Here is a 9291-nt window from a genome sequence, read left to right on the forward strand (position 1 = left end):
GCACCCAGCTTAGTTTACTGGTCAAGTGAGCCTCGCTTTGCAAGTGCGACTGTGTAGTTCAAGCACCTAGACTGGTTGACTTGCTGATTGGTTGTTTTATGTTTTGAAGCTGGACATCATAACTCGACAGAAGCAGTCGTAAATTTCTGGCCCCTCCGGGCTATTGGAGTATTCCCCCCCTCTTCCCCCCCATAGAATCTAATCTAAGGTCAGGCTTTCAGCCATCTGCTAGTCTGAGCCTACAGCCACATGCTAGTTTGAGCTTAGAAATAATCCTTCACTGGGCACCACGCCACAGGATTCCTGCATTTTCACAGCACCTCTTAAGCGTCTTTGCAGTGTAATTACCATGGCATTTGTGTTTTCCCATTCATCAAGGCTTTTGTTGATACAGCAACAGACCATAAAATAAAAATTGATAGCATTAACAGAAGTGACAAAGGCTATGTGCTGGCTTGAGTTGTTTTAGCTGCTCACTTGTACTTGAGGTATCACTCAGTTAACGTTTTTGTTTTTCTTGACCAGAAGCTTTGCAACACAAACTGATTATTTTAAAACAAATAGAAATCGACTACTGTTGTTAGATTATTCCGTGTGGTGCTCTTTACAGAAATAGGGTTTGAGTTGAAAAAACACAATGAAATATCTCTCTGCAGATTGATTGATTGTACGGTTTAATGCGCCAACGCAACATAGGCGGCGAGGCGCGCCGTAGTAGAAGGCTCCGGATTAATTTTGACCACCTGGGTATCTTTAACTTGCGCTGAAATCTCGTACATACGGGAGTTTTTGCTTTTCGCCTCCATCAGAAAAGTGGCCGCCACGGCCGGGAATCGAACCTACGACTTTGCGCTCAGCAGCGCAACGCCTTAGCCACTGAGCCACCGCGGCGGGCCTTGCTAGACGACTCTCCTGTGCAGAAAGCTTTCACTGAGATTTTTTTTTTCTAAAAAAAAAACATTATTGTGCAAGGTTTATTGCAATTCACTGACTTTGAATTGCAGTGAATGCCAGGCTGTCAGGTGAACAGTTTGGCAGCCCTCAAAATATTTTGTCTGCAAGTCCACTGTTTTGGGCGCAGGAATTTTTTTAGCACCTGTTATGAGGTATAGACCACGGCTATGTTCTCGTGTCCAACCACAACCTGTTTCTTTTCCTGATATATAAAAAGTTGGCATAACCTATTGCAGTGTCTACTAAACACTCGTGAATATTCAGCACAGACCCTGTCTTTTACCCAACTTGCTCCTGGCTTAAACGTTTGAATGAAATGCTTCAGGGTTTCTATTTTTGTGTTATCTATGCTATAAGATTTATGTTGTGAGGGGTTATGTACCTACGCTTTAAAGCATTAGAGGGCGAAAAAACTGACAGGTTACCATTGATCGTTCCAGGGTGCTTACTGCTTCTTTCTTTTATCAGTCAGCCTCTTCGGTTTAACACCCTCCTCCCCTCCCTCCCCTCCTGAAAGATGCAGGTCTCATTTCCAGTAAATGTAGTTTTCAGGCTCTTATGTCTCTAGGTGCACTGCTCATCCACATCACTTTCTCCCCCGTCTTTGCCCTTAAAAAGGCATGACAGCCCTTTTCCGAGCCGCTTCTCATCCAGCTTTTTCTCGGCAACCAACTTGTGTTAGAGCAGACTGCTGGCCTTCTTGAACAGCTCTTTTGACAGCCTGTTGTCCTTGTACTTGGGATAGTGGTGCTGGTTGATATTTCTTACAGCTCGTTTCAGCTCGTTCGTCCTGGTGTGCTTCTATAAAGACAAGGGAATTTCTGAAGGCGAGTGCTTCTTGCCAAACTTGTTTTTCACGTCATGGAACTCGTTGTAATGCTTTCGTGATTCTGTTGAACCTTTGGTGCCAAAAACTTTAATTTTTTGCTTAAGATTGCACATACATTTTTATAATCAAAAGAACTTCTGACTTCACAAATCTGAAGTCAGAAAAAAATTTCGTTTATAGGACGGACACAATCACCCACTGGGCATTGGGAAACACTGGGCAATGGCTGCCCACATATCAGTTGAACAAGAAAGCTACCTTAATCAGCATAATTTATGGTTCAAGTGAAGACAACAACGTAAAGTGTGTATTACTATCATTTGTATTAACCATTAAATTCCACAATTTCGCTTACCTATCACTAGCACAATGGGCCCCTGGGCTCAATTCTATTTGACATGCATAAACAAGACATTTTTAGCACACGGAAGTACATGCTGCCTTCTCTTTTTTTAATTTCTGAAGGTCCAGGAACCTTTGTCTGTCCACAGATGGTGCTAAATGTCCAAAAAGCCGCAAAATGCAAGATAAAAAAATATTGTTTGAGTTGTTATTCATGAGCAACGTTAGGCATCAAAGGGTTAATTGTGTCAGAACACTTTTCAGGTCGAAGGTGTCATTGTGTGGAAGGCCTGCGTTGTTTCCCTCACCAGAAAAAGATGCCACCTCACCCCGTTGAGTATGTTTCCCATTTTCCTTTTTTGCCTGCCACTGGGAAACAATCAAAGTACCGAATTCTTGAACTCCTGAAGTCATCACCGTGCTGTTTTGGACTTATACTGGGATAAGGTGTGGTCGTCGTCGGCAAGTCTGTGAAGACGAACACTTTACTAGAATTTGTACCTTCCTGCTGAGCAGATGTGCTCAGGCTGTTGCTCTCACTGAGCGAGGAATTGTCTGAACTGTCCACTTGCGCAGACTTTAATGTTGCTATGGCGAGCGTCTTGATGCTGCCTATGGACTTGACTGGAATGTCTGAGGACGTAACTGAAATGTCTATGGTGCGTTTAGTGTACTCTCTCCCACCCAGCCGTGCTGCAACTCTTCCACCGTGCTAAGGCCTCCTTGCGCTGAGCCCAAATGCTTCCCCCGCCTCACATATACAGTACGGCAGGATATTACTGGTGGTACAACAATTTGACTTGCTACGCGTTCAGGAACACCTCCTCCATTGTAGGTTAGTCTCGTCTTGTTCTTACGCAAGTCAGGCAAGGGGCTAAGGGTATGGAAAACATCAACTTCCCGCTTAAACCTGAGTAACACCATGGTCCATGACATTTCTTTGGTGCTTCCTTTGGCACTCGCTGGTTCTGTCCCTAAAGATGCATAAGTGGGTGGCGATTCTTGCGTGCAGTTAAAAAAAGGTTCCGGATGTAGAGGTAGAAGCTTTCCAGATGTAACCCTATTATTAGGCGCTTGGATTTTTTTACTATTGCCGCACGGGAAGGGGCATAGCCCTAATAATTTGACTCTTCTGTTTCGTCTTCCATGGCCTTTACCAGAAATATCGTCTTGCAAGATGGTATGTTTCGGGGGTGGTGACTGCCTAAGTGGTTGAATCGTTGGGCAGTGGTGCTTGCACATTAAGCATGACAGCTGTCATTACTTGTGTTAGGAACAAGTTACACCGTGTGCGGTGCTTCAGAGAGAGTGAAAACGTTTATTAGCAGAGCATTTACGGTGTTATTGTAGGAGTGGTTCCTTCTTCACAGGAATCCATGAGCTGTCTTAGCACCAGCGGCCCTCTCGGTGAGCAGGAGCTGGTCCGAGAGGCAGGGGCTGGAGTGCAGTGTCTCCCACTGCTCCTAAGAATTTGGGATGCAGGGAAGGGGTGGTAGTGCTTCTTTTTTCTGCACTCTAGAATAATATGTCTCAGTGTACCAGGTTGTTGGCAGAATTTGCATTCTGCTGGATATTGCGGGGGGAGATATCCGTTGTAGCCTAATTGGGTGCGGGAAGGTGTTGGTTTGTAGGAGTCTGAGTGTTGTTGCTTGAGATTTCGTGAGGTTTGGGTGAGGTAGCGGGAAAGTTCGTCGGTTAAGCTTGTAATTTTGTGCTATTTCATGGTATGTTACAAGCTCCTCCGCTTCTTTGGACGATGCGGTTGTTATGGTGGCACTGACAAAGAGCTCTGTCTTTGTGGCGATTACCACTGTCTTTGCTCTTCTACCACGGGTTGCGGCTGCATCCGTGTAGACCTTTTCCGGGAGGGTGCCATATTTGCTGTTTAAGGCTTTAGCTCTAGCTTCTTGTCGACCAGAATGGTGAACCGGGCATTGAGAGGTGGCACCATGGGCGTATTCTTCATCGGCAGCTTGCTGTGCTCTTTCGAGATAGAGAAAATGCTTCCTTGCAGCTGCAGTGACCTGCAGTGCTCAAGGAAGCTTGAGTGCATCGTCGATTCGAGTTGTGGCAGGGCTTCAATCTTGCCAGTGGATAGTGCATTCTCAGAAGTTCATCCTGCTCCTGTACAAGTGGTGGATCTAAAAGTGATGGCGGGTGACTTGGTTGCTTCTGCTCCCCCCAGGTTGTCTCGGGGCACACGGGAAGCAGCAGTCTGGCGTCTATTAGTAGTGCCATAAGGCTGCTGGGATTCTCTTGAAGGGACCTTGCAACACCTTTCTCAGCTTTTTTTGAAATTTCAAATGCTTGTAGAACATAGTCAACCAACGCATACGGCACTTTGACAAAGTACCTCAGCCAGCAATTCAGATCATCAGATAACTTCGAAAATTGGTCAGAAGATTTTTTTTTCTTTCTCATTCTTGGTGTTCTGCAATTACGTTATTACAGCGGTGTAGCGGCTATTTGCTGGCTTTCCTTCAGTTGCATCAAGGAATGCGTTTGATAGCCACTTTCAAAAGGAAGCCATGAAAACAAAGCAGAAACGGAAAACGGATCTGCTACGGTGACTCTTCATGCTGGCGATAAATATAGCTTTCGCAGTGCTTCCAGACACGAAGGAAAGAGTGAAAGAGCTTATGGGAAGTGTTGCAGAGTCCCTTAATTAAAGCGTTGTTTGCTCTGACTCCATTGTGACTTCTACACGGCTCACGTAAAGTGCAGATCGTAAAACAGGGGCCACATTCTGTAGCAACGCGTTTTTGGAAAGCGGGTCCTTGAAGTGTCCACTTAAAACATAGTGTTAACCCATCTTTCAACTCTATATACACTTCGAGTTTGAGCTTTTAGTGGAATTTTACTCTTGTTGCACTTCAACAAGTGATTGGTGTGTATCTATTACTTTCATGAGAAATACGCGTCTCCAGTTATTCCTTCTCTTTTTTCTGTTCTTGCACAGCGAATTTTGGTAATCTACAGGCCTAGATTAATTGTTTTTGTTGTTAGCTATGCTAAAACGTGCAGGTGTTCTTCCAACACTGAATACATTGCACTTTTTGGTATGACGATAACTATCGTTTTTTTACTTCCAAAAGTGTGAAACATCATGTAAGGGATCCAGGCGTCAGCGACGCGGAATCTGTCGAACGCGTGGGAAGCGGCGGTTCCGGGAAGGTGGAATGAATGACTTTATGGCAGCCAGCTCGTTAAGAGCAAGCGGTCTCTGGGTCATGCCGTTCGCGGAAAGACACATTTTCTGGGGTCGCAGCTGCGCTGTCGCGTTGTTTTGGCCGAAGTGCGTGGTGTAGCCGTAGGAAAACATTGGTAGCCTGGCGACTCAAATGGCACCCCGGGGGCATGGCGGCCGCTGGCTCGGGGCTCACCGCGGTTTCCATTAGCAGGTTGTAAAACCATTTAGTCCGTCGAGCGGCTGGGGACGGGGAGCGTGGAGCTGTCAACTGGGGTTAGACAGTGGCCGATTTACGGCGATAGCTTTCCTTTTGTTGGCCAGTGCGCGCTCGGAGCGGAGGCGGGCGAGGGAGCGCGCGTTGCGGCCCGGGATGGGCGCGGCAGAGGCGACGCCTGAGCCGGCCGCCGCGTCCTTTTGTCCGTACGCGCTGTTTCTGGCCCACGGTCCAATTAACGGGGCATCGCCTGTCAACGGCGGAGAATCTTGGGGACGCACCGGGTCGTTAAGACGGATGTTTATGGGTTTCAGCTGGCTTGAGTAGCTGTCCGGTCTCCGACGAGATGCGTGGGAACAGGCGATGCAGACCAGCGTTCATGGAAGCGTATCCCTGGCGCTTGCACGTGTTTTCGCGGGTTTTTGAGTGTTCATCGTGTTTGTTTGGTTTGCTTTTGATTCTTTCCTTTTTTTTCTGGAGAGAGAGAGAGTGACCAGTGTTTGAGGGTTACGGGGGGCGTTGCCCACCGTGGTTTAGGCCCGGATTTACTAATCCATCCTATCAGGTGTCCAGGAGATACTGATTGGCCCGTGTATCGGGGGTGGGGCCTAAGTAACCCATTAAAACCACGAGACACGAGGTCTCGGGGTCGAATCCTCAAGGTTTTAATGTGCTATGCACGGCCGGCGTATTGCCGGGCTAGCCAGGTCAGGCTAGGGAGGATCTCACCACTTGGGTAGTTTTAAGGTCAGGGTCCGTCGCTGACGGGGGTGCCGCGTGCACAAAGTTTTAGCTGACCTAGAACCCCATTTTATTTCTTACTTTGTTAACTCTATCTTCAGTCTGTCAATATTCTCTGTATATGTCTCTCGCTTAAATATACAGTTTTTGAAAAACCCTCCATCAACCATCGTCGTCGTGTCATCAGTGCCGTCACCATCAGGCACCAACGCAGATCATCATCATCATCTTCAACAACAACAAGAAGAACAACGAACCTACCATCATTTACTGGCGCAGTCGACAGGATCTGCGAGGCGCGACAACAAGGAGGGCGACGACTGAAGAACAACAAGTAAGGGCGCATTTGCAACGGGGGAAGACATCGTCTACCGGAAGCCCGTGCAGACAGCGGGACGGCGAGTTGACGGCTTGCCGGGGACCAGCAGGAGCAACGAAGGCGTCGACACAGCGTCGGCGTCGGAGCGACTACTGGGGAAGCAGCGCATCAGGTGTGTGACTGCGGACACTGACTGAACGCCGTGATCGTGCGGTGAAGAGCAGCAGGGAAGAGAGGCCTCCAGGAAGACGACGGCGTCTGTCTCAGCGCGTCGTGGGGTGAGTCCCTTTTGCCTTCACCCGTGTGCGATCACTGCCGTTTTGTCAGGGCATGAATTAGCGTAAACTACGATTCAGTTCGTTTAGCTAATCATGGCGAGCAAGAATCGCTCAGTCGAAGCGATGGAAGCAGAGCTCAGGGCTGTTCGGGAAAACATTAGGGAATTAGAGCGGGAGCTCGAGCTAATGGAACAGCGCGAAAGAGCCACGCAGTTGCCGCGGCGGGGAGCGGCGGAACAAAAGCTGTGTGAGGCGACGCCGCATTGTCAGCCGAGCACCGATGAGGCGGCGGTGTCAGAGGCGGGGGTACGCGGCTGCGTCGCACCCGTTGCGGCCGCCGCAGGGGTTCACGAGCCGCCGCCCGACCCCGCCGCGGGGTGGTCAGTTAATTCAGACTGTGAAAAGGATAGAGAGACCGCACGCGAGTGTCTGGTCTCACGCCGGTGCGGGATTGCGATCCCGGGAGCGGAGCCTTCAGGTCAGTTGGCGAATGCTCAGGAGCTGGGGCCGGCCAACGAGGCCGTAACAGTGAAGGGTGAGGCGATGCAGCATTGCCTGCCGAGTGCCGGCGGAGCAGCGGCTGTTGCTGTCCCAGCGGCAGAGGTGGGATGCGAATGCGTCGCAGTTGGTGCAGTCGCACCACGGCTTCAGGAGTCGCCGCCCGATGCTGGCTCGGACCGGTCAGTAAATCCAGGCCGCGGGCAACCTCAGGAGAGCGCAAGCGAGGGTGTAGACCTACACCACCGTGAGGCTGTAATCCAGGTAATCGAGCAGAAGGGGCAGACTAACGGCGCGGTCGCCGTGTCGGAGGCCGCGAGGCGTAGTGATCGCCATCACCGCTTGCAGAGCAACGCGGTGGGCAGGCAGGGTGCTTCGTCAGCGCTCGACCCGCGAGGTGTTCTCGACGACACGGAGTGTCGGCAGGAGCTAGCTGTCGCGGTTCCGCGAGAGAAGCAGAGCGACAGGGTCGAGCAGCACGCGCTGGTATGGTTAACATGCCCCTCGGGCATTGTTCTGCAGCAAGCAGACGAGAGGCGCGTACAGAGCTCGGCGGAGCAAGGGCACAAGCCGCTCGAAACTGAGCATCGTGTCGCGCCGGTAAGGTCGCGTGAACGGGGAAGCGAGCTCAGGTGTTCTTGCAGCGAAGGAGAAACCGACACATTGTTAGTAGGCAGGTGTCTGTTCGCTGGCAAGGGACTTCCAAGCGAGGTTTCGCTTTGTCGAGACAGGGGTAGCTTCATGCACAAGCGCGGGGAGTTTTCTCCGGCGCAGGTGGAATACCCAGCGGCTGTCAGGCGCTCATTTTGGGTGGCCTGGGGGTATTTCGGTCAGGTGTGGCTTTTCGGTGGCCAGGTTGAGCTCGAGGCAGAGTTGCGCCGAGGGGCAGCTCTAGACGAGGACGGAAGGGTGTCGATTTTTCTGCGCTGTTCTTAAGGGAGTGGCAGTGTTCGCATGCGGGTGCATGGCGGGGGACCCCTACTGTGCAATCGAGAGCTTCGTGTCGCAACAATGACTGGTCGTGCTGCTGAAGAAGACAGCAAACGAGACGTTGCGGACTGGCACCGGCTGTGTGTGTGTTTCGCTAGCGGAGCACAGCGAACTGTACGCTGTGTAGCGAACGTGGTGCTGCACCGGACACTTTTTGCCTTCGCTTGGAACTCTAAATTATTTTGGGGGTTGTCCTTGTCGAAGGGTTGGTGTGTGCATGCAAGCTCGGGTTAGCGTGTTTTCCGGGTACAAGTATGTGAACTGTTTTCACTGTCACTTTGCACGCCTGGATCCTGTTTGTGTTATTCACGTAGTGACCAGTGGGCGCCTACGTGAATCTTGTGACGGGCGTGTAAGGGATCCAGGCGTCAGCGACGCGGAATCTGTCGAACGCGTGGGAAGCGGCGGTTCCGGGAAGGTGGAATGAATGACTTTATGGCAGCCAGCTCGTTAAGAGCAAGCGGTCTCTGGGTCATGCCGTTCGCGGAAAGACACATTTTCTGGGGTCGCAGCTGCGCTGTCGCGTTGTTTTGGCCGAAGTGCGTGGTGTAGCCGTAGGAAAACATTGGTAGCCTGGCGACTCAAATGGCACCCCGGGGGCATGGCGGCCGCTGGCTCGGGGCTCACCGCGGTTTCCATTAGCAGGTTGTAAAACCATTTAGTCCGTCGAGCGGCTGGGGACGGGGAGCGTGGAGCTGTCAACTGGGGTTAGACAGTGGCCGATTTACGGCGATAGCTTTCCTTTTGTTGGCCAGTGCGCGCTCGGAGCGGAGGCGGGCGAGGGAGCGCGCGTTGCGGCCCGGGATGGGCGCGGCAGAGGCGACGCCTGAGCCGGCCGCCGCGTCCTTTTGTCCGTACGCGCTGTTTCTGGCCCACGGTCCAATTAACGGGGCATCGCCTGTCAACGGCGGAGAATCTTGGGGACGCACCGGGTCG

The sequence above is a fragment of the Haemaphysalis longicornis genome, unplaced genomic scaffold (assembly GCF_048455015.1).
Source record: "Haemaphysalis longicornis isolate Haplotype H1 unplaced genomic scaffold, Haemaphysalis longicornis Haplotype H1 scaffold_3, whole genome shotgun sequence".
Lineage (NCBI taxonomy): Eukaryota > Metazoa > Arthropoda > Arachnida > Ixodida > Ixodidae > Haemaphysalis > Haemaphysalis longicornis.